This window comes from Rattus norvegicus, chromosome X (assembly GCF_036323735.1).
Source record: "Rattus norvegicus strain BN/NHsdMcwi chromosome X, GRCr8, whole genome shotgun sequence".
NCBI classification, from domain to species: domain Eukaryota; kingdom Metazoa; phylum Chordata; class Mammalia; order Rodentia; family Muridae; genus Rattus; species Rattus norvegicus.
Genome location: NC_086039.1, coordinates 113408467 through 113431186, shown reverse-complemented (window position 1 = coordinate 113431186; position 22720 = coordinate 113408467). Strand labels below are relative to the sequence as shown.

The window sequence follows — 22720 nt, the reverse complement described above, 5'->3', positions numbered from 1 at the left end:
ACACAGACGCACACACACACACACACACACACACAGAGATTTACACACACACACACACACACACACACACACACGAGGGGGGACAGGAGGGAGGGAAGAGAGAGATCTCAGAAGCTCCTGGGATTTTTAACATACAGATATTTTTTTTATTTCATCTATGGAGAGTATAGAATATTTGCTCTTGGTGAAGACCTAGATATATGATATATTTTATATAAGATCTACATGTGATTTTGAAGCAGAAATTTCAGTGAATACCTTTGAAAACCTTTGGGTTAAGGGCTTTCTAAGGGTCCTTCTGATTTTAGCATTATGAACACTTTTGGATGGAGGGTGGAGACCAGTTTTCTCTCTTTAGTCTTGATTGGATGAAACCTACTCTGTAGCCAGGGCTGGCCTCCAATTCTTGGTTTTCCTGAGGTATCAACCCAATGTGCCAAGATTACAGGTGTGTACCTCAATACCCAGTTGGGGTCATTTTTAGAAGTAAAAATGTACCTCTGAAAGCAGCCCCAAAGTAGTATATGGTGTGTTGGTTTTTTTCGAAGTCTCCACGACTTCCTTTGACAGCATTCCATGCAGGTCAGGTCTAGGTAGGTAACATTTGTCTATCGTGGAGATGGAAGCATAGGTATACATCAAGGTGACCTTGTTCTTGGGACATTATGGCTCCCTTCCAAAGGCATACAACACTCTACTCTTCTCTGTCAATGAATAAGAGAACACAGTGATCTACATATCCCCATATCATAAGTACAGCGGACCAACTGGTGTGACTTCTGTCCTTTGGAGCACTGTCGTGAATAAAACCTTAGAGTTTCCTTTCATTGTTAATCTTAACCATCTGCAGCTGGACTCACAGCTTAGCTTTTTATGAAGTTACAAGTAACATGAATATTCTGTCCCAATTCTGTAGTTTGCCTTTCTAATGTGTCTTAAGTCCATCCAGGAACCACATTTCTGACCTAGGGATTCCTACTGGATAGGTTTCGCTATCTACATGCACTACTATTTTATGTCTCTCAATAACAAATTTCATGTTCATTATTTCATATCCTGCCTGCAATTTTGCCATTTTCCAAGTCATAAACCAAGCTACTGAGATGTTAAGTCTAAGTTGGGGAGCAAGGGAGACGTTTAATACATGAGCATTTTTCTTCAAATGACTCTCACGTAGACTACTTTATTCTCTAAGACAAGAAAAAAGCTAAAGATAAAACTGGGAGAAGAGGAATAGAGATGGGTGGCTCTCTCTGTGAGATAAGTTCTGACTTCTTTATCATTATAGGACAAACAGAACTGGAATTCCTCCCTAGTGGAATATTAGAATAGAGACTCCAAGAATCATAAAACAGTGAGGCATCATAAACGTGGTCTTGTTCTTTAAAACCCATAGATTCTATAGCTTGCTTGAACACAGAGATAAACCACAAGGAAGTGTTTGTTGAGTGATATACAGTCTAGAATCTCATCTGCATGTCTACTACTCAACCCAAACTTTACCCACTGTGCACCCACACTACAGCCTCCATTCCAGGAGGAGACTTAGTGGCTAAGATATACAGGTCTTGTTTACCAATTTGAATTCTTCATTGGGTTTCTTTGTTCCCTATGCTCCCATCATTTCAAACAGTACTTGCCATTTCGAGTAAACAATTAGGGAAAGAGTGGAAAAATTCTACTGTACAGATCGCAAATCGTCATAAAATGAGCCCTTTAAATTTGAAATGAAACGTCTTCTCCTGCTTTCGTGCTCCCTGCTGTCTTTCATCTTTAATTCATTAAGTGCAATTCACTCAGTGCTGCACACCACTTGCAGCTGATGAGCCTAGCCCACTTAGAGCCAAACTCCTCTTGCATTTGCAGGTCCCTGTGGTGTTGGGCAACCTGCTGCTCTGTTCTAGGTAGAGAAAGCTTAATATATGCAACTTAGTATATATCCTGCTTTGTGATCATAAGAAGTGTTCGAAAAACCTCAGTTTAGCAGTGGTTCTCAACCTGTGGATTGTGACCCCTTCAGAGGTCAAATGATCCTTTCATAGGGGTCACACATCAGATATCCTGCATATCAGACATTTATATTCTGATTCATAACAGTAGCAAAATTACAGTTATAAAGTTGAAAGAAGAGTAATTTTACAGTTGGGGTTCACCACAATTGGAGGATCTATATTAAAGGCTTGCACTAGGAGTGTTGAGAACCACTGAATTAGAGAAAACTTACAGATGAAGAATGCGAGGTTCAATGAATAGAATTGGTTTGAGTTATGTTTATGGGCCACTGTACTATATATGGTCTAATCCCAAACCCTTCCTAGTTAGCCTTTTTTTTTCCTTACAAAGCATTGACTAGAAGCAAGAAATACAGAGATTATATTCTCCATGACATTCAAGAACTGGCACTCCAGGATTCTGGAGCTAGTAACATCTCACACACACATGGTGTATTTTATGTGTTCTATGTTCCTACTATTTAATTTATATTTTATAAACTGCGAAGTAGGTAAGGCACAACTTCTACATTCAGTGCAACTTGGTAAGAAAGGAGAAGATGAAGTGGAAACGATTGGAGGATTTTTATGGGAGTTGGAGGGGGAGCAAGTGGTGGATATGATTAAGATGTGGTGATTACATGCATGAAGTTTTCAAGTAAGAAATAAAAGAGAAAAGTTGTTTAAAGAATTACAAAGATTTGGCATTAGATTTGAAACTAGAATTCTCAACATGTATACCTAGTACAATTATGCCATTTGAAGCAGCTTGAAATGGTGGTTTAAAAAATGTACCTGGAAATTCAAAATAAAAAAAAATTTTGAATCAAAATCCCAATCTCCTTAATTCAGGCTAGGAGACCGTGAGGAAGTAGCATCTATGACATCTATGTTGCAGAGAGAACTACATGTATTTACAAACAATGGAGGCAATAACATATGTACACTTACTGGTATTTAACAGCTTTCAACATTAGAAACCATTTATAGCATTTTATTGTCTGGGGAGCCTAGAAAGTTTCTGTCCAAAAATCTTTGTCACCAGCATCTGTTTCTATCTAGAGATCTGTATTGTTATAGAAAAGTAACTATGAGGAAGTATCCTGATGTGCACCAAGGGAGTGGCTTAATGTAAGTCATTAATATAGTACCTGTCCTCATATTTCTTCTTTATAATACTTGTATTTCTTTTAATGAATTATTAAATGTCTACTTTCCCTTTAAACTGTGAGATTAAAAAGAAGAAGAAAAATACAATTTCATCTTTCTGTACCCATTCTTTGTATGCATAGAGGCAATCAGGAATTCTTTAAATTAATAACATTTGTTGATAGCAGTCATGGACAAAACTAGCTATTACAGAGGTAGTTTTGTGGGTCATATTTGCTATGTAGACCATCCTTTATTCTTTGTTTTTATGAGCAGGAAATCCATCCAAATGACAGTGCATCTCAACCTTTTTGAACCACAGGTAAATGAATTAACCACAAAGAAATATAGGTAAAGAGCTGTGGCAATCAGCTTAATGTTCAGAAGACCAATGTCTTACTCACAGATCTTTGCCAGAGCAGTGAGAAGTGGACACTGCAGAAAGATATTATGTTGCCATGGATGTGTATTTTAGTTTATGTCCTATTTACCTCTTAGTAAAGTTTCCCACTATCCCAGGCCTTAAATCAAGATTATCTATGAACTTGAAAAGAAAATAAATAAAAATGAAAGAATGAAGCTACTTAAAGGCATGGCATTTAAAGTTAAGTTTCAGTGAAGATGGAATAGCTTACCTCTCACGTATTGTTCTCCATGTGTAAATAGGCAGAGTTATACCATGGTGAAATTCTGTAGAATGTGAAACATAAGGTTAAAACAGGTGAAATTCTCTCAGTGTTTGACAGCTACCATTAGCAATCCAATTTTTATACACTTATTACAGCAGTATCTCTTTCTATTTGGTGGGTTTCCTTAATTCCATAATATTGAGACAATACTTATTTATATCTGATGCCTCTTCCAGCTGCTTCGACAATGGCATTCTCCTTAAGCATGTTAAGATCCTTAAGCTTCATTTACATTATTCATAAATGGAACTTATTACATCCACCACAGATGGTTGATCACTTCATTTAATAAATCTAGAGTGAATGCCTCTTTTGTGCCAGGCACTATGTTGGGCACTAGGAAACAGTGATGATCCCCCATGAAGCACAAGCAATCCAGAACAATGGGAATCATGCATATAAACTGCTTAACTTAACACCTGTTTCATAGCATCCACTTGATGAAAGATAGCTACTGTTTTAATATTGAAGACACGAGGCTATACTAATTAGCACAGGCTCCGGAATTTGGTCTGCACTCAATTCTAGTTTAAAGGCATGAACTCCACATAACAGTTCTGAGAATTTAGATTTCATCTATGCCTACAAATTGATGTTTGTCATATTTTTATAAGTTTGAGGGATATAACTTATCCTTTCTGAAAGCCAATAACTCAGGTCTAAAACTCGTCTAGGCTGATCAAGAAGAAAAGGCATCTCAAACTTACTGAAAATGTCTGAAACAAAAAAGAAAGTTAATGAAGAATATTGTTAGAAAGACCAATAACAGGTGACATTCTATGTATAGATATTGCAGAGCGTGACACTTTCTAGGTAGCAAATAAACAGCTCCCTTCTTAATATCCCCCACATGTGAGAAAACGCTGTTACCAGACTTATGATCCATTATAGCAGATTCAAAATGCCAACTTAAAACCCCAGACTCCAGGAAGAGCATGTATAGTTTTTTCTTTTCTCTTGTTTTTAATAAATTATATTCCCAATAATATTTGATTTGCTATGTATAATGCTGGCTTAAAATCTGTTTCATTGGACATATAATTTACCAAAATAAAATGAATGTACTTGAAATGCATAAATAATGGTTTGTTTTGGAGGCTAGGTTACACTATTTAGTCAGAACTGGTGTGGAATTCACTATGTTGACCAGGTTGGCCTTGAACCTACAGATATCCATCTTTTGACTCCATAGTGCTTGACATAAAGGTCTTCATCACCATACCTGGCCTTAATTAATAGGTTTTGGCAAATATATGTATCTGTTTAACATCACAACAACTGACTCTACTTCTGTGAACAGTAAACATTAATGTTATGCATAAAACAAAGAAACAGGTTTAGAATTCTTACAAGATGGACTTTCTGCCATTGAGAACTATGTAATACTATTGTGCACATCTTTGCTAAGGACAGTTTTCAATCACTACAGATGGTAATATTTTGAAGCATAGCCATGCATTAATGATAGGTGCATGGATGTCTCTAAATATTTCAATAGGAATATAAAGCAAATTATATCTAAATGTAACTTCTGCCCTTTACTTTACCCTGAATTTTGTTCTGTCTTTTGGTTGACATCCAATCTCTACTGTTCTTGGAACACAAATGGTTGGAAAATCATACTTCCTAGAGTAAATTGAGATATTCCATTTCTTAGAATTATAGTATATTGCCCAAAAGAGAAATTCTGGTGATGGATTTACAGGCAAAGCAACAGTGAGCTATTTTTGCCTAGAATTCCTTACCTATCTCCACTCATCATTAGACATAACCTGTAGAGTATGAGGTAGTCTAACTAGGTAATCATTGGAGACTGGAGGAAAGTCAAAGAGAAAGAAATTGGAGCTTCTAAATATGTATTTGAAAGAAGGACAACAGATGAGGACTTCTAAACTCCTTCTCAGCTTGGTTTTCAGATTCACAAAGGCCTATCAAAAACTGTCCATCTGCCAATGCTTTTTTTCTAACACCCTCTATCCCTGATATGGTACTGTATGTTTTTAGAATACTGCTTAGTTCAACTGACAGCTTTTTTTAATAGACCCATCAGAAGTGATATATCTTTAATTCATCTTCACACTTTAAGTGTCTGTCAGACTGTCAAGTCATTCTACCTTCTGTGAGGATGTGTCACTGTAAAGGAAACTGGTTGTAGCATGCCACTAGACCTCAGAGCTTCAGTCTCCAGGGAGTTTGAAAATTATTCCAGAAGGACATATTCCAAGCCACATGATCTCTTATTTTCAATGAAAAGCAGTAATTCAAGAAAAAAAAAAACTAGGCAAAAGTATGTAAGCTCATTTGGTTCTTGAGATAAACCTGTATTACTTAAAAACAAAACATAGAATCAGTATCCTTAGGGTTGTTTACGGTGTACTAGGTTCCCTCAAATGCATCTGTCATTGGATATATAGAACACTTGTGTTCTATCTTCTATTTTCTTTTCCCAAGTTATTTATTTTATTTTAAAATTGTTTTAAAGTTTTTAAAGTAATTGGTATCATTACTGGTAATTGGTATACAATGTTTAATCAGGCATTTTTATCTACAAATATACTTTCTGCAAGAACTAACACTTGAAAGTGACAAAAGGAAAAATTATCTAGCCTTCGTATCATCTCAAAATAGAAAGTTCACTTATGATAGATTATTCCTCAGAAATGAAAAATATCATAGAATAGTGGTAGAGTCTTACTGTGTTTAAAGAATTTTGTCATGCCCTATTATAAGCCCTATAGATTCCATATTCAGCAGTGACAGAAGTGATTTTTAATGACTAATTCAGGTATGGTCATCACCGAAGAAGAATAAAGGAATACTGAAAATCAAGCATGACCCCCACAATAAATATAAAATATTCTCACAGCAAAATTATGTTTCAGTTTCCCATGTGTGTGTGTTTGTGTGTGTGTATGAGTGTGTGTGTGTGTGTGTGTGTGTGTGTGTGTGCTTAATTTTGTAACACCTAAGAATGTAACTGAGTGGTAGATCATGTGCTGAACGGGCATGATGCCAAGGGTTCATTCTCCATCACTAATGCATAAATAAAGAACCATTAGGGACTTAGTGTGTGGCTGAATGGTATAGGATTCATAGTGTCCACAAAGCCCTGTACTCAACTCACTTTGCATAAGAATCAACAAGTCTGAGTCAAGGTCCATTGATGAGGAAGGAAATGGGGAGCTGATGGGTTTACTTTCATGGTTCTGAGTTCAATATACTCATAGATTTATCCAGAAAAAAAATATGTTAAAGTTCACTAGCAACAGATTCCATTATTCCTTAAATGCTTTGATTTGTTTGGTGCTATGGTTTGTCTCACCGAGGTTCATATGATTGAGGTTTCCTTTTCAATATAGTGAAGTCAAGGTTCTAGAATCTTTAAGAAGTTAGGCTTCCTGGTTGCTGCAGAAGCAGAGAGCTCGTGGGCAGCACCCCGCAGCGAACTTGAGCCTCGGGACCACAGGTAAGACCAACTTTTCTGCTGTAAGAGACCTGCCTGGTGAACTCGGGACACACAGAGGAAGAATTCCTCTAGGACCGGGCACGTCCTGTGTTTACCTGGAGTCCCACACCTGCGGATCCCGGCCCGCAGCAGCTCTCTGCCCCCAGACCACATGGGAGAGAGACCCCACCCTCTGGTCAGGTGGGCACTCCTGAGGCTGCAGAGCAGAAGAGACCAACAACACTGCCCACCCCTGCCCACATCCCTGGCCAAGAGGAAACTGTATAAGGCCTCTGGGTTCCCGTGGGGGAGGGCCCAGGAGCAGCAGGACCCCTGCGCCTGAGACACCGCCGGAAACTGAAGGAAACAGACCGGATAAACAGTTCTCTGCACCTAAATCCCGTGGGAGGGAGAGCTAACCCTTCAGAGAGGCAGAAACGCCTGGGAAACCAGAAGAGACTGCACTCTGCACACACATCTCAGATGCCAGAGGAAAACACCAAAGGCCATCTGGAACCCTGGTGCACTGAAGCTCCCAGAAACGGTGGCGCAGATCTTCCTGGTTGCTGCCGCCGCAGAGAGCTCGTGGGCAGCACCCTGCGAGAAAACTTGAGCCTCGGGACCACAGGTAAGACCAACTTTTCTGCTGCAAGTGACCTGCCTGGTGAACTCAAGACACAGGCCCACAGGAACAGCTGAAGACCTGTAGAGAGGAAAAACTACACGCCGGAAAGCAGAACACTGTCCCCATAACAGGCTGAAAGAAAACAGGAAAACAGGTCTACAGCACTCCTGACACACAGGCTTATAGGGCAGTCTAGCCACTGTCAGAAATAGAAGAACAAAGTAACACTAGAGATAATCTGATGGCGAGAGGCAAGCACAGGAACCCAAGCAACAGAAACCAGGACTACATGGCACCATCGGCGCCCAATTCTCCAAACATGGAATATCCAAACACACCAGAAAAGCAAGATCTAGTTTCAAAATCATATTTGATCATGATGCTGGAGGACTCCAAGAAAGACGTGAAGAACTCCCTTAGAGAACAAGTAGAAGCCTACAGAGAGGAATCGCAAAAATGCCTGAAAGAATTCCAGGAAAACATAAATAAACAAGTAGAAGCCCATAGAGAGGAGACACAAAAATCCCTGAAAGAATTCCAGAAAAACATAAATAAACAAGTAGAAGCCCATAGAGAGGAGACACAAAAATCCCTGAAAGAATTCCAGGAAAACACAATCAAACAGTTGAAGGAATTAAAAATGGAAATAGAAGCAATCAAGAAAGAACACATGGAAACAACCCTGGATATAGAAAACCAAAAGAAGAGACAAGGAGCTGTAGATACAAGCTTCACCAACAGAATACAAGAGATGGAAGAGAGAATCTCAGGAGCAGAAGATTCCATAGAAATCATTGACTCAACTGTCAAAGATAATGTAAAGCGGAAAAAGCTACTGGTCCAAAACATACAGGAAATCCAGGACTCAATGAGAAGATCAAACCTAAGGATAATAGGTATAGAAGAGAGTGAAGACTCCCAGCTCAAAGGACCAGTAAATATCTTCAACAAAATCATAGAAGAAAACTTCCCTAACCTAAAAAAAGAGATACCCATAGACATACAAGAAGCCTACAGAACTCCAAATAGATTGGACCAGAAAAGAAACACCTCCCGCCACATAATAGTCAAAACACCAAATGCACAAAATAAAGAAACAATATTAAAAGCAGTAAGGGAAAAAGGTCAAGTAACATATAAAGGCAGACCTATCAGAATCACACCAGACTTTTCACCAGAAACTATGAAGGCCAGAAGATCCTGGACTGATGTCATACAGACCCTAAGAGAACACAAATGCCAGCACAGGTTACTGTATCCTGCAAAACTCTCAATTAACATAGATGGAGAAACCAAGATATTCCATGACAAAACCAAATTTACACAATATCTTTCTACAAATCCAGCACTACAAAGGATAATAAATGGTAAAGCCCAACATAAGGAGGCAAGCTATACCCTAGAAGAAGCAAGAAACTAATCGTCTTGGCAACAAAACAAAGAGAAGAAAAGCACACAAACATAATCTCACATCCAAATATGAATATAACAGGAAGCAATAATCACTATTCCTTAATATCTCTCAACATCAATGGCCTCAACTCCCCAATAAAAAGACATAGATTAACAAACTGGATACACAACGAGGACCCTGCATTCTGCTGCCTACAGGAAACACACTTCAGAGACAAAGACAGACACTACCTCAGAGTGAAAGGCTAGAAAACAACTTTCCAAGCAAATGGTCGGAAGAAGCAAGCTGGAGTAACCATTCTAATATCAAATAAAATCAATTTTCAACTAAAAGCCATCAAAAAAGATAAGGAAGGACACTTCATATTCATCAAAGGAAAAATCCACCAAGATGAACTCTCAATCCTAAATATCTATGCCCCAAATACAAGGGAACCTACATATGTAAAACAAAACTTACTAAAGCTCAAAACACACATTGCACCTCACACAATAATAGTAGGAGATTTCAGCACCCCACTCTCATCAATGGACAGATCATGGAAACAGAAATTAAACAGAGACGTAGACAGACTAAGAGAAGTCATGAGCCAAATGGACTTAACGGATATTTATAGAACATTCTATCCTAAAGCAAAAGGATATACCTTCTTCTCAGCTCCTCATGGTACCTTCTCCAAAATTGACCATATAGTTGGTCAAAAAACGGGCCTCAACAGGTACAGAAAGATAGAAATAATCCCATGCGTGCTATCAGACCACCACGGCCTAAAACTGGTCTTCAATAACAATAAGGGAAGAATGCCCACATATACGTGGAAATTGAACAATGCTCTACTCAATGATAACCTAGTCAAGGAAGAAATAAAGAAAGAAATTAAAAACTTTTTAGAATTTAATGAAAATGAAGGTACAACATACCCAAACTTATGGGACACAATGAAAGCTGTGCTAAGAGGAAAACTCATAGCGCTGTGTGCCTGCAGAAAGAAACAGGAAAGAGCATATGTCAGCAGCTTGACAGCACACCTAAAAGCTCTAGAGCAAAAAGAAGCAAATACACCCAGGAGGAGTAGAAGGCAGAAAATAATCAAACTCAGAGCTGAAATCAACCAAGTAGAAACAAAAAGGACCATGGAAAGAATCAACAGAACCAAAAGTTGGTTCTTTGAGAAAATCAACAAGATAGATAAACCCTTAACCAGACTAATGAGAGGACCCAGAGAGTGTGTCCAAATTAACAAAATCAGAAATGAAAAGGGAGACATAATTACAGATTCAGAGGAAATTCAAAAAATCATCAGATCTTACTATAAAAGCCTATATTCAACAAAACTTGAAAATCTACAGGAAATGGACAATTTCCTAGACAAATACCAGGTACCGAAGTTAAATCAGGAACAGATAAACCAGTTAAACAACCCCATAACTCCTAAGGAAATAGAAGCAGTCATTAAAGGTCTCCCAACCAAAAAGAGCCCAGGTCCAGACGGGTTTAGTGCAGAATTCTATCAAACCTTCATAGAAGACCTCATACCAATATTTTCCAAACTATTCCACAAAATTGAAACAGATGGATCACTCCCGAATTCCTTCTATGAAGCCACAATTACTCTTATAACTAAACCACACAAAGACCCAACAAAGAAAGAGAACTTCAGACCAATTTCCCTTATGAATATCGACGCAAAAATACTCAATAAAATACTGGCAAACCGAATCCAAGAGCACATCAGAACAATCATCCACCATGATCAAGTAGGCTTCATCCCAGGCATGCAGGGATGTTTTAATATATGGAAAACCATCAACGTGATCCATTACATAAACAAACTGAAAGAACAAAACCACATGATCATTTCATTAGATGCTGAGAAAGCATTTGACAAAATTCAACACCCCTTCATGATAAAAGTCCTGGAAAGAATAGGAATTCAAGGCCCATACCTAAACATAGTAAAAGCCATATACAGCAAACCAGTCGCTAACATTAAACTAAATGGAGAGAAACTTGAAGCAATCCCACTAAAATCAGGGACTAGACAAGGCTGCCCACTCTCTCCCTACTTATTCAATATAGTTCTTGAAGTTCTAGCCAGAGCAATCAGACAACAAAAGGAGGTCAAGGGGATACAGATCGGAAAAGAAGAAGTCAAAATATCACTATTTGCAGATGACATGATAGTATATTTAAGTGATCCCAAAAGTTCCACCAGAGAACTACTAAAGCTGATAAACAACTTCAGCAAAATGGCTGGGTATAAAATTAACTCAAGTAAATCAGTTGCCTTCCTCTACACAAAAGAGAAACAAGCCGAGAAAGAAATTAGGGAAACGACACCCTTCATAATAGACCCAAATAATATAAAGTACCTCGGTGTGACTTTAACCAAGCAAGTAAAAGATCTGTACAATAAGAACTTCAAGACACTGAAGAAAGAAATTGAAGAAGACCTCAGAAGTTGGAAAGATATCCCATGCTCATGGATTGGCAGGATTAATATAGTAAAAATGGCCATTTTACCAAAAGCGATCTACAGATTCAATGCAATCCCCATCAAAATACCAATCCAATTCTTCAAAGAGTTAGACAGAAAAATTTGCAAATTCATCTGGAATAACAAAAACCCAGGAGAGCTAATACTATCCTCAACAATAAAAGGACTTCAGGGGGAATCACTATCCCTGAACTCAAGCAGTATTACAGAGCAATAGTGATAGAAGCTGCATGGTATTGGTACAGAGACAGACAGATAGACCAATGGAATAGAATTGAAGACCCAGAAATGAACCCACACACCTATGGGCACTTGATTTTTGACAAAGGAGCCAAAACCATCCAATGGAAAAAAGATAGCATTTTCAGCAAATGGGGCTGGTTCAACTGGAGGGCAACATGTAGAAGAATGCAGATCGATCCATGCTTATCACCCTGTACAAAGCTTAAGTCCAAGTGGATCAAGGACCTCCACATCAAACCAGACACACTCAAACTAATAGAAGAAAATATAGGGAAGCATCTGGAACACATGGGCACTGGAAAAAATTTCCTGAACAAAACACCAATGGCTTATGCTCTAAGATCAAGAATCGACAAATGGGATCTCATAAAACTGCAAAGCTTCTGTAAGGCAAAGGACACTGTGGTTAGGACAAAACAGCAACCAACAGATTGGGAAAAGATCTTTACCAATCCTACAACAGATAGAGGCCTTATATCCAAAATATACAAAGAACTCAAGAAGTTAGACCACAGGGAGACAAATAACCCTATTAAAAATGGGGTTCAGAGCTAAACAAAGAATTCACAGCTGAGGAATGCCGAATGGCTGAGAAACACCTAAAGAAATGTTCAACATCTTTAGTCATAAGGGAAATGCAAATCAAAACAACCCTGAGATTTCACCTGACACCAGTCAGAATGGCTAAGATCAAAAACTCAGGTGACAGCAGATGCTGGCGAGGATGCGGAGAAAGAGGAACACTCCTCCATTGCTGGTGGGATTGCAGATTGGTACAACCATTCTGGAAATCAGTCTGGAGGTTCCTCAGAAAATTGGACATTGAACTGCCTGAGGATCCAGCTCTACCTCTCTTGGGCATATACCCAAAAGGTGCCCCAACATATAAAAAAGACACGTGCTCCACTATGTTCATCCCAGCCTTATTTATAATAGCCAAAAGCTGGAAAGAACCCAGATGCCCTTCAACAGAGGAATGGATACAGAAAATGTGGTACATCTACACAATGGAATATTACTCAGCTATCAAAAACAACGAGTTTATGAAATTCGTAGGCAAATGGTTGGAACTGGAAAATATCATCCTGAGTGAGCTAACCAATCACAGAAAGACATACAGGGTATGCACTCATTGATAAGTGGCTATTAGCCCAAATGCTTGAATTACCCTAGATCCCTAGAACAAACGAAACTCAAGACGGATGATCAAAATGTGAATGCTTCACTCCTTCTTTAAATGAGGAAAAAGAATACCCTTTCAGGGAAGGGAGAGGCAAAGATTAAAACAGAGACTGAAGGAACACCCATTCAGAGCCTGCCCCACATGTGGCCCATACATATACAGCCACCCAATTAGACAAGATGGATGAAGCAAAGAAGTGCATACCGACAGGAGCCGGATGTAGATCGCTCCTGAGAGACACAGCCAGAATACAGCAAATACAGAGGCGAATGCCAGCAGCAAACCACTGAACTGAGAATAGGTCCCCTGTTGAAGGAATCAGAGAAAGAACTGGAAGAGCTTGAAGGGGCTCGAGACCCCATATATACAACAATGCCAAGCAACCAGAGCTTCCAGGGACTAAGCCACTACCTAAAGACTATACATGGACTGACCCTGGACTCTGACCCCATAGGTAGCAATGAATATCCTAGTAAGAGCACCAGTGGAAGGGGAAGCCCTGGGTCCTGCTAAGACTGAACCCCTAGTGAACTAGTCTATGGGGGGAGGGCGGCAATGGGGGGAGGGTTGGGAGGGGGACACTCATAAGGAAGGGGAGGGGAGAGGGGGATGTTTGCCCGGAAACCGGGAAAGGGAATAACACTCGAAATGTATATAAGAAATACTCAAGTTAATAAAAAAAAAAAGAAATACTCAAGTTAATAAAAAAAAAAGAAGAGTTAGAGTGTAAAGAAATTAAGACCGCAGGCACACTTCCTCAGAAAGAATTAAAAAGCTTATGTGGGACCACATTATTTTCCCTCAAGGTAGGTTGCTATAAAAATGCATGGTATGCGTCTCTTCACTCTCAATATTTGATCTTTACAAGTACTACATCCTGCTGGATGTGTGGCCACCATATTTTCATAATCTGTAAACTTTGAAGACTTTCTGTGAAAATTGCTTATCATATCTATATACTGTAATTGATATGTGAAAGCATAGATTATCCATGTTTTAAAGATGACAAAGCTAAAAAAAAATCCACTATGGAGAGCAAATGTCCTAAAGGTTAACCCTGTGTTTCAAAACTCATAAGCTACCCATCGTGTCTGCCAGCAAGCATCTTTGTTTAGTGCTGCCTGTGTCTGAGCTTCAAGAAAATGGCTAAAGTGTTGAACTGACCAAAGAAGAGGGCCAGAAGCTTTTCAAAACAACAGGTCTGGGGCTGTATGTCAACTTTGGGTCGTTAAAATAGCCCAAATTTGCACCATAATGTCCACAATGTAAAAAGAATATTCTCACCTCTCAAAACTGAAGAAAAAGTTACTTATCAGGGGTTGCCAAGAAATTTTCTGGTTACTCTGAATACCTTATTGATTTATATAAATACAAATGTAAAATGGAACAACAATACTTTATATTTACTTTTAGAAATACTGTTTTATGTTCCCAAGGAGACTGTCAATTTTAGCAGACCTACTGGTTTCTCTAAAGTAACAGGATTTAATATTGATCTCTCCCATTGGCTCAGAAGATGAGCTTACATTTTCAAGCATTGAGATTTTTGATAGCGAGGAATAGGCTGAGAGAGTTTTTTTTTTACCCCCAAATGTCTATGCCTCTTCCAATTCATTCTATTCCCCTTTTGTATTCCATTATTAAACATGTCCAGTTTTTATAAAGAGGAAATTGAATAAAGTTCATTAAATAGGAGAAGAAACCTCTAGAACAGGTTATAGTACAATAATGTGCAAAGTAATTTAGTATTTTGAACATGAACATCTGATAAATGCCTTCTCTAAATAAAAGAAACAGACAATCTGTGTTTAGATGCAAGAACCTAATGAATTATCCTTAGGGAATGCTTAAATTAGAAAACTCATTTCTAGTCTTCATTTAAGCCTCCTCAGTGATTCTTACTATATAATCACCTGACTCATTTGTGATATATTTTCTTAGCTTCCTCTGTACAATAAGTTTTCTTTCTGCTTCCTATTTGTCACCCTGGAAATTCCCCCCTTCCCTTCTCTCTCCCTTCTCATACCAAAAATGAGCTCAAATGCTACGGAAGCCAGTTACCGATGCTGCATCATGAGGGCATGGAACCCTTGGTTACTCATCACTTCCTTCATACCATTTTGAAATTACATTTTTTCCTACAACAAATAACATAATGCTATTTTATTAAGCTCTTGGGAAGAATAGTAACTATTCAAAAGTTGCAGCAGTCACAGACATTACATCAATACTGAATTTTTTCCCTTTAAAAATGTCTGGATGCATAGCTGACATTCAATCTGAGTAATTTCTAAACATTATAAAAATGTACAAAGGATTGTGAGTATGGAGGGATGCTAGGTAGTGTTGACGATGATATGGTAGTTTAGTAATAGTGTAGCTGATGCCGAAAGGAACCAAGGATCTGGACATAGTGCTATAGCTAACAACCCTGGCATTCATGCATCCTAGCAATATTAGGGATCATTCTGAGGTAAGAGGGAGACTGCTTCATGTCTGCACCCCCATCAAAAACATAAGATGCCTTGTGATAGTGATAGAGTGCCTAGGCAATAAATGTTTCCAAAATTCTAAGGTTTACTTATGGTTTATAGTCCTCATGCAACAAGCTTAAATGCAACTGCTCTGTTCCAAATGCAAGTACACAACCAAACAAAATGGAAAAATCAGAGCTGCTCTTAACATATACTAGAGATGGGCCAGTGTGAGCAAACATCTGAGTCTCTGAGTTAAAGAGGCAGGCAGAAAGACAGACAGAGAGTGCTCCCAACTTACCAGAGTAGAAACTCACAAACTGAGACTTCAATGAGAGCCAATGTGGAGGGAGGAAGGCCTGAGTTACTGTTCATAAGTTCCCTGAGGGTCAGAGTGGACAAGTATGAGTGGAAAACTTTTAGGACACTCAGTATGAGGACACTCCCTGCCTTTGTGAGTTGAGCTCCACCAACGCCTACAGGTTCTCACAGTGAAGATCATAGGGGAAAAAAACAACCTCTGGTGTTATCATCATGTGGAGGGGGAAAGTAACCATTATGAAATGCAGCAGGGCATTCTGTTCTTTTATAACAAGGCATGCCCTGAGGAGAAAATATTTAATCAAAACCCAATTCATTGGATTTTTATCAGCACTTAAACTCCCTGGGCTGCTGGACATACAGAAACCCAGCCCTTTTCAGGCTTCTATGTTAGTAAAGGTGAATATCAAATTGTAGTCCTCACTGATGTTTGATTTAAAGGAAGAAAGGTAAGCAAGCTTAGCCCTTACCAGCTTTTCTCTCCCACATAAAGGGTAAACAAAATTTTAAGAAGCACTTGTCACATTCACTTGGCATAGGTATATGCTAACCAAAAGTTTAGGGACTAATTACTAAACTGTGGAATACTTCATCTACCTCATACCTTATCAGTAAATTACAAGAGGACTATTTATCTCAGTTTCTTTTGTTTCCCTTTCAGAATAAATGTTCAACCCAGAATAAAAAGCCAGAAAGACAATGGAAAGACTCCAAATGAACCAGACCCACCCAGAAATGCAGGAAATAAAATTGAATAAAAATTCTGCTTTTGACTGAAACAGGAGACTATCCCTAAAGCTATTACCTATATGTGGGCTGTCTTGTCTCTCCTCAGTGAGAGAGGATGTGCCTAGCCTCACAGAGATTTGATGTGTAAGTGTAAGGAGATACCCAGTGCAACCTCCATCCACCCAGAGGAGAATGTGAGGGGGATGGGGAGGAATTGTGAGAGGGGGTGACCAGGAGGAGTGGGGCAAAGAATGGGATATGAAGTGAATATATAAAAAGAAAAAATTATATAAAAAGCAAAAGTGTGCTCTTTTCTATGCATATAACATGATTAGCTGATTCCGGTTCCTGCTGTGATCTCCCTGTTAAGATGAACCTGGAATTATGAGATAAAATAAATCATTTGTACCCTAGGCTACGTTTGGTCACAGTATTTTCATTATAGCAACAAAAATGAATCCAGAATAATATTTTGTAATTATATCCATTATCTATAAAAACATTAAAAAGTCATTAATGAAATCAATATTTAAAACTTGAAAAGCAAACTGAACCAAACTCTGACTAATATACTAAAGATATTATTAGAAATGATACATTCCACAACAAGAATATATGGGTCATGTATACAGGAATGGACAATCTAAATTGTGACAAAATGCACATGTTAACAGATTTACAACAGTGTAACACATGTTCAAAGACTACATGCCAATGCATTAAGTTAAATAACCTGTTCTTACCACCTAGAGAATAAAGCGGTGGATATGAGAAACTGAGAAGACTAGTCAGGTGAGAGGAAGGAGAATAGATGTCTACCAGGTACAGGTAAAGTTGGACAGGCCAAATATCTGCAAATGGTTAGCAGCACGTTGAGGTAATTATCATTGAAAAAACCAATGTAGTCTGGCCTGGTCTACTACAAGGGAAGATCATCACCTTGTTTGCCCCACAAAAGACCCCACAGCCTTGAAGGCCTTTTAGAAGATCTGCTGCATCCAGGGCAACAGATGGGAACCCTTGAGGAGGTCAGTAGACTCAGGATCCATCCCCACTCTTTGAACTCCACCTCCCTTCCCACCAGGGCAGATCAACAACATGTCTGTCCCCCTGAAGAACATACAGTGTGGAGGTATCCCAGGAGATCTACTGTATGCAAAACAACAATTCATCAACTTATATGCTCCTCTGAAAAGCCCAAAGTCTGAAGGCCTTCCAGGAAATCTGCTGCACCCAAGTTAGCAGGGCATGTCAACAGTATGAGTGCTACTCTTAAGACCCAACAGTCTGAAGGCCTCCCAGATCTGCTAGAGCCAGGGACACAGTAGGCAATCTCTAGGCAGACACACTCGGTCCAGTTAAGACCTGAGATCACCAGGTGGCAAGAGACAAGCACAAGATCATAAGCAACAGAAGTCAATATACTTTGGTACCATCAGAACACAGTTCTTTCACTACAACAAGTCCTAGATGCCCCAACACATATGAAAACCAGGATGCTGATCTAAAATCTTATCTCGTAAAGATAATAGAGACATATAAGGAGGACATAAATAACTCACTAAAAGGAAAACACAGGTAAACAGGTAGAAGAACTTAAAGAGGAAATAAATCCCTTAAAGAAATATAGGAAAGCATAATCAAACGGATGAAGGAATTAAGCAAAGCAGTCCAAAACCTAAAAATGGAAGTAGAAACAATAAACAAAACACAAATGTAGGCAACCCTGGAAATGGAAAACCTAGGAAAGAGGTCAGGAGTTACAGATGTAAGCATCACCAACAAAATACAAAAGATAGAAGACAAAATCTCAGGCATAGACAATATCTTAGAGGATACTGACACAATAGTCAAAGAAAACACAAAATGTGAAAAATTCCTAACCCAAAACATCCTGGAAATGCAGGAGACTATGAAAAGACCAAATTGAAGAATAATAGCAATAGAAGAGAGTAAACAAGTCCCAGCTCAAAGGACCAGAAAACATCTTCAACAAAACCATAGAGGAAACCTGCACCAACCTAAATAAAGAGATGACCATAAATGTACAGAAAGTATATAGAACACCAAATATATTAGACCAGAAAAGAAAACCCTCTTGTCACATAATAATCAAAGCACTAAATGCATAGAATAAAAGAAAGAATATTAAAAGCTGCCAGGGGAAAATGCCAAGTAACATATAAAGGTAGACATATCAGAATTTTAACAGACTTCTCAACAGAGATGTTAAAAGCCAGAAGAGGCTGGGCAGACCTCATACAGACCCTAAGTAAACACAAATGCCGGCACTGGCTATATAACTGGCAAAACTCTCAATCATCATAGATGGGGAAACCAAAATATTCCAGAACAAAACCCAATTTAAACAATATCTATTTAACAATCCAGCCCCACAGAGGAATCTAGAAGGAAAGCTCCAACGCAAGCAGGGTACCTACACACACACACACACACACACACACACACACACACACACACACACACACACACAGACCACAACACAAGAAATTAATCATCCCACAACAAAACCAAAAGGAGAGAATCACATACACATAATGCCACCTATAACAAACATAACATTTATCTCTTTTTAATATCTCTCAATTTAAACAGACTCAATTCCCTAATAAAAAGCCATAATCTAACAGACTGGATGTGTAAACAGGATCCAGTACTTTGCGGCATACAAGGAACACACCTCAATGATAAAGACAGGGTAAAAGTCTGGAAAAAAGTCTTCCAAGAAAGTGTTCCCAAGAAACAAACTGTAGTTGCCATTCTAATATCCACTAAAATAGACATTCTACCAAAGGTTATCAAGCAAGATGAGGAAAGACACTTCAAATTCATCAAAGGAAACATCCACTGAGAAAAAGTCTCAATAATGAACATCTATGCCCCAAATGAAAGGTTTCATTCAAAAAAGAAAGCTTACTAAAGCTCAAAGCACACACTGATCTCCAAACAATAATACTGGGAGACTTCAACCAATGGACAGGTCATTGAAACTGAAACTAAATGAAGATACAGTGAAACTAATAGAGGTTATGAGCCAAATGGATTTAACAGATACATACAGAACATTTCACACGAACACAAAAAATATAACTTCTTCTCAGCACCTAATGATACCTTTTCCAAAATTTATCATAAAATTGGTAAAAATAAGTAAATATACCTCAACAGATACAAAAAGATTAAAATAATTAGATGCATCCTATCAGATCATGACCAACTAAGGTTACACTTCAATAACAGCAAAACCAACAGAAAACCCACAAACCCATACTAACTCAAGAACTCTCCTCTCAATGATAACTTGATCAGTGAAGAAATAGAGAAAGAAATTAAGACAGGAACCAAGGAGCAATCTGGAATAGGGTCCTTCCAGTTTCTGTTTGCAACAGGAACTGAACATGTGACAAAGCACTCTTTACCCAGATCCCACTGGGAGAAAGCTGGTCTCCCAGGAGGGCTGACACCCACACAGGAGGGTCAAGACACTGTCAGAGACAATAAGAGCAGCAAACACCAGAGATAACCAGATGGTGAGAGTCAGGTGTAAGAACCTAAGCAAGAGAAACCAAGGCCACTTGGCATCATCAGAACCCTTTTCTCCCACCACAGCAAGTACTGGATACCCCAACACATGGGAAAAGCAAAAGTATGATTTAAAAATCACATCTCATGATGATGTTGGAGTACTTTAAAAAGGGCATAAATAACTCCATTAAAGAAATTCAGAATAACACAGGTAAACAGGTAGAAGCCCTTAAGGGGGAAACCCAAAAGTTCCTTTAAAAAATTACAGGAAAACACAACCAAACACGTGAAGGAATTGAACAAAATCATCCAGGATCTAAAAATGGAAATAAAAAACAAAAAGAAATAAAAAAGAGAGAAAACCCCCTGGAGATAGAACACCAAGGAAATAGATCAGGAGTCATAGATACAAGCATCACCAAAGGAATATAAAAGATAGAAGAGAAGATATCAGGGGCAGAAGATACCATAGAAAACATTGACAAAATAGACAAAGAAAAGGCAAAAAGGCAAAAAGCTCCTAACCCAAAACATCCAAGAAATCCAGGACACAATAAGAAGATCAAACTTTAGGTAATAGGTATAGAAGAGAATGAAGATTGCCAGTGTAAAAGGACAGTAAATACCTTCAACAAAATTATAGAAGAAAACATCCCTAACCTAAAGAAAGAGATGCCCATAAGCATAGAAGAAGCCTACAGAACTTCAAATAGATTGGACTGGAAAAGAAATTCCTCCTGTCACATAATAGTCAAAACACCGAATGCACAAAACAAAGAAAATATTAAAAGCAGTAAGGGAAGAAGATCAAGTAAGATATAAAGGCAGACCTATCAAAATTATACCAGACTTCTCAACAGAGACTAAGAAAGCTAGAAGATCCTGGGCAGATGTCATATAGACCCTAAGAGAACACAAATGCCAGCCAAGGCTACTATATCCAGCAACGCTCTCGATAAACATAGATGGAGAAACCAAGGTATTCCATGACAAAACCAAATTTATACAATATCTTTCCACAAATCCAGCCCTACAAAAGATAATAAATGAAAAACTCCAACACAAGGAAGGAAACTACACCCTAGTAAAGCAAGCGAGTAGTGTTTTTTAACTAACTGAAAAGAAGATAGCCACCCAAACATAATTGCACCTCTAACAACAAAAATAATAGGAATCAAAAGTCATTGGTCCCCAATATCTCTCAACATCAATGAACTCAATTACCCAATAAAAAGACATAAACTAACAGACAGTATACATAAATATGACCCAGCATTTTGTTGCATATAGGAAACACATCTCAGTGACAAAAAACATTTCCTCAGAATAAAAGACTGGGAAAATTTTTCCCAAGCAAATGCTCCCAAGAAACAAGCTGGAGCAGCCATTCTAATATAGAAAGAAATAGACCTTCAACTAAGAGTTATCAAAAAAGATAAGGAATAATACTCATACTCAACAAAGGAAAAAAAACCAGCAAGATGAACTCTCAATTTTTAATATCTATGCTCCAAATGCAAGGGCATCAACATTCATAAAAGAAACCTTACTAAAGCTCAAAGCACACATGGCACCTCATACAATATAGTAGGAGACTTCAACACCCCACTCTCATTAATGGACATATCATGGACACAGAAAATAAACAGAGAGATAGAGAAACTAACAGAAGTTACGAACCAAAAAGGTTTAACATATCTATAAAACATTTCATCCTAAAACAAAAGAATATACCTTCTTCTCAGCACCTCATGGTACATTCTCCAAAATTGACCATATAATTGGTCACAAAACAGACCTCAACAGATACAAGAAGATAGAGCTAATTCCATGTATCCTAAGAGGTCATCATGGACTAAGGCTAGTCTTCAATCACAACAAAAAGAAAGAAAGCACACGTACACAGGCAAGCTGAACAACGCACTACTCAGTAATAACTTGGTAAAGGTAGAAATAAAGAAATTAAAGACATTTTAAATTTTAATGAAAATGAAGGCAGAATATACCCAAACATATGAGACATAATGAAAGCAGTGCTAAGAGGAAAATTCATAGCTCTGAGTACCTCCAAACAGAGAGAGCATACACTAGCAGCTTGATAGCACACCTGAAAGCTCCAGAACTAAAAGAAGCAAATTCACCCAAGAGAAGTAGATTCCAGGAAATAATCAAACTCAGGGCTGAAATCAGCCAAGTAGAAACAAAAAGAACTATACAAAGAATCAACAAAACCAGGAGCTAGATCGTTGAGAAAAAGAACAAAATAGATAACCCCTTAGGAAGACTAAGCAGAGGGCACAAAGAAAGTATCCAAATTAATAAAATCAGAAATGAAAAGGGAGACATAACAACAGAAACTGAGGAAATCCAAAACATCATCAAATCCTACTACAAAAGCCTATAATCCACAAAAC

At 38.3% G+C, this 22720-nt stretch overlaps 1 protein-coding gene across 33 annotated transcripts in view; it reads right to left on the bottom strand.

Annotated features, from left to right (window-relative positions):
• Rtl4 (retrotransposon Gag like 4) overlaps nt 1-22720 on the bottom strand; it is a 410686-nt gene that overhangs the window by 7196 nt on the left and 380770 nt on the right. For 22 of the 33 annotated variants that reach the window (XM_063280474.1, XM_063280483.1, XM_063280486.1 and 19 more), the window contains 2 exons: nt 3776-3830; nt 499-704 (listed from right to left, as the gene is read on the bottom strand). The gene's annotated coding sequence lies outside the window, so the exon portion shown is untranslated. Of the gene's footprint in view, nt 1-498; nt 705-3775; nt 3831-16011; nt 16363-22720 lie in introns of those variants that run through there. The other 11 variants (XM_063280501.1, XM_063280498.1, XM_063280497.1 and 8 more) reach the window with 3 other exon arrangements.